At 37.7% G+C, this 3,506-nt stretch overlaps 1 long non-coding RNA gene across 2 annotated transcripts; it reads left to right on the top strand.

Moving 5' to 3' along the window:
- The first annotated feature begins 2,641 nt into the window (after nt 1-2,641).
- On the top strand, nt 2,642-3,154 carry LOC120939605. Of its 2 annotated transcripts, none has more exons than XR_005749303.1 (3): nt 2,642-2,684; nt 2,815-2,932; nt 3,139-3,154. It is a non-coding gene; the product is annotated as an uncharacterized LOC120939605 (long non-coding RNA). The 2 variants fall into 2 exon arrangements; XR_005749304.1 differs by having other exon boundaries at nt 2,643-2,684; nt 2,774-2,932.
- Nucleotides 3,155-3,506: the final 352 nt, after the last annotated feature.

Here is a 3,506-nt window from a genome sequence, read left to right as displayed (position 1 = left end):
CTACGCGAACTTGTACTTGGGGGGGGTGGGAGCAAAATTTGCTACGCACGGATGATGTGCATTCATTTTTTGAGCACATCCCCCTGTGGCGTCGTTTTATAGACGATGTTTTTTTCATTTGGACGGGCCCCAAGGTTGATCTTTTATCCTTCTTGAAAAGTTTGGAGAGCAATGAATATAATCTTAAGTTTACCTCTGAGATGAGCCAACTGTCTATAACGTTTTTAGACATTCAGATTTCAATAGACAATGTAGGAATGATTGAGACATCCTTATTCCGTAAACCATCGGCAGGCAATGCACTTTTGCATGCCTCTAGCTCACATCCGAGATCTCTTATCTCTAATATTCCTTATGGACAATATTTGCGACTACGTCGCAATTGTAGTACTGAATCTAACTTTGAGCATGAGGCAAAGTTATTGCAAACCAGATTCCAAGAGAGAGGATATAGCAAAAAGGGCCTCAAAAAGGCATACCTCAGGGCAAAGCAAAACAAAAGAAGTTCCTTGCTCCATGACCAAAAAACTTCCAAACCCGATCCGGGCATACGATTGATCACACGCTTTTCTGGCCACCACCAGAAGGTGCGTTCCATCCTTCAGAAATATTGGTGTCTTTTACTCAGCGATGAAGCTGTGTCTAGACATTTACAGGACTATCCACAGATTACCTTTAGGAAATCTAGATCGCTGCGGGACCGGCTGGTCCGCAGCCATTTTTCCTTAGGTAATACACGCCTGTGTGGACCCAGGGGCTCTAGACCATGCCACAAATGCCCATTTTGTTGCTACATTCACGCTTCCACCACCGTGAATCTTCCAAATGGACAAATATTGAAACCCACTTTCTCCGTAACATGCCAATCTATTGGCATAGTATATTTGATGCAATGCGAATGTGGGGCTTTTTACGTGGGAAAAACCAAGCGTCCATTTTTTCATAGGATCAGGGACCATGTTACCTTGATTGCTAAGAAAAAGATGGAAACCCCGATAAGCCGCCACTCAGGCATTCACCACCAATTCAACAGTCATAAAATGAAATTCTCTGCCTTGGAATACATCACCCCCGGTGAGAGAGGGGGCGACTATGATAAAATACTGCTCCAAAGGGAGGTAAAGTGGATTTACTCTTTGTCCGCTTTGATTGCTCCAGGGTTAAATGAAGCTTTGAGCTTCAAGCCTTTCTTATAGGGCTGTCTTTCATTTTCACTTCTATTATATCATTATTGTTAAAATTCACAATTCATATATCACATATATATATATGTTTCTGATTTCATAGCAATATTTATCAACATCATTGTATATTGATACTCATATGTATCTTCTATAAAATTTCATTTTCTCTTTATATTTATTTTTATTTATTTCTCATCTACTTATTAATTACAATTAATTTCTTTTTCTTCATTTTATTTTTATTTTTATTTTTATTTTATTTTATTTTATTTTCATTTTATTTATTTATTTTGTTTTTTGTTTTCTGTTTTTCTTCTTCTTTTTCTTTTTATTGAAATCCAAAAATCACTTAGGATATTTCCAGATGTAATAATCACTGTATGTTTATCATACTGTAACTTCTTATGAAATTATGTATGGATTGTCTCTCCAAATAAAACTTTGTGTTTAATGATTGTTGGATCTGCTTGCTCATGGATCTCATAAAACAGAGTGCTATTTACAAATATCAATTAAGAACACTATATGTCAAAACAACTTGCTTTTTCTACTTTCAAGTAGTAACAATATATCATACTGTTTTATTATTTATATTTATTTTTATTTTCATTGTATTACTTCTATTCATAATGACGGCACACCAAGGAATGTTTTTCCCTCATGCCTCTGGGCGCAGGATGGATTCAGGAGAGCCATACGGACACGTAGGGAGCTGCAGGGGTTAAGAGGGTTTATCACTCCCCTTTCATTATTGTTTCCCCTCAGATCCCTTTCTTTTAGACCAATTACGCCAGCACATCCATTCCCAGTTTGAGTTTTGTGTTTTTTTCAGCGCTTCCGCGCTGTCTATTCCATTTGCCTTCCAGCTATCTTGTACTGGAAACCTTTCCAGCCTCCAAAATGGCGCCGATCGTTTTTGGACCGCCCACAGAGACCTTTTCCTTGGTCTCATGTGTGCTGTCATTACTTTTGGCTACATTGGGATCAGCTGAGCTTGTCAGCTGGGTGGATTGTTTTCCTTCTGCTGACGCCCAGGTCACGTGTCTGCACCGCGGCGTTTTGATTGGTCAATCATCGCCGTGGTGGCAGATTTAAAGCCCAAGCGCTGTGTTAGGCGCTTCAGCTGAGACCAGACCTAATTAATGCAAGGAAAGGCTGCTGTTTGCACAGCTATCTAGGTGGCTCTGCCTTTTCATCTTTGGAATTTGTCCTAATCAGGTATTTACCTTACAAGCTTTTTGGCTTTGTGCTTACACACTGTGAGCATTAGGGATTTGTTTGTTCTGTGCATTTTTTGGCACTGAACTATCCCTATTTACTTATAATATACTTTTTTATTTCTCCCCTTTTTTCTTAACAGAGCGGATGCCGCTTTTTGATCAGGTTATTTGAGGGGCTGTGAGAGTGTCTTCCTTCCCCTTTATCCTCTTTCAATCCACATCTATGGCAAACATTAGACTGTCTCTACTGACAATAGGCATTTTTGCTTACTATTGACAGGTATATATATTATATATATTGTCCATTATAACAAGTTTTTGGAGTGTATATTCTCTTTACCCATTGTTGCACAATACAACTGAGAGTAGTTTGCATATGTGTTTCCACATGTGCTTTCCTGATTTTTCAGATTAATTCTATCAATGGCTTAAAATCCTGCTGTGGTTCTCCTGAACTATTCTGTTTTTCCCTGAGGACTCTGGTTCCTTCCTGTATGGTCTGCTGTCTTTTGCTGTTTTACCTCTTTGGTAAGTAAATATTATTATTTTTGGCCCCTGTTTATATATAGTTGAGATCCTTGAGCATGCATTATCTACAATAACTGATGTATTCATGATCAATATTTTTCTTTTCCCTTTTTTGACATTATTTGCCAAAATGTATTGATATATAAATGATTGTTTTCAACAGTCATTTAATTATATGTCTTGTTGTTTTTTCTTCTGATATTTAGCATTGTATGTCTGAAAGCTCCTAAAGAAACTCGTCGGAGTGAAACATGTAGAGCTGACTTAAACAATGCTTCGTCTTGATATCACGTATTTAATCGAGATGTATTTCAAATTTATTGTATTTATGGCATACTAATTATTTGTGTAATAAATTATATTTTCTAATTTTATAATCAAATTTTGTCTGATTATCTATTTGCACCGTTCAAAAGCCCCGGGGTCCTTTTGGTTACCCCCTTTTTTCCCCCCTCTTCTCATTTTCTCTTATCATTGGGGTGAGGTGCCTGTGACTACTGATACTTGTCCACAAAACGTATTCCTTATATATATAACCATGGCAATGGAGGTCATAAAGACCTCACTGGGCAAT

Source organism: Rana temporaria, chromosome 5 (genome assembly GCF_905171775.1).
Source record: "Rana temporaria chromosome 5, aRanTem1.1, whole genome shotgun sequence".
NCBI lineage: Eukaryota > Metazoa > Chordata > Amphibia > Anura > Ranidae > Rana > Rana temporaria.
Note: the sequence above shows the minus strand (reverse complement) of the source record. Positions and strands in the feature narration are given on the sequence as shown.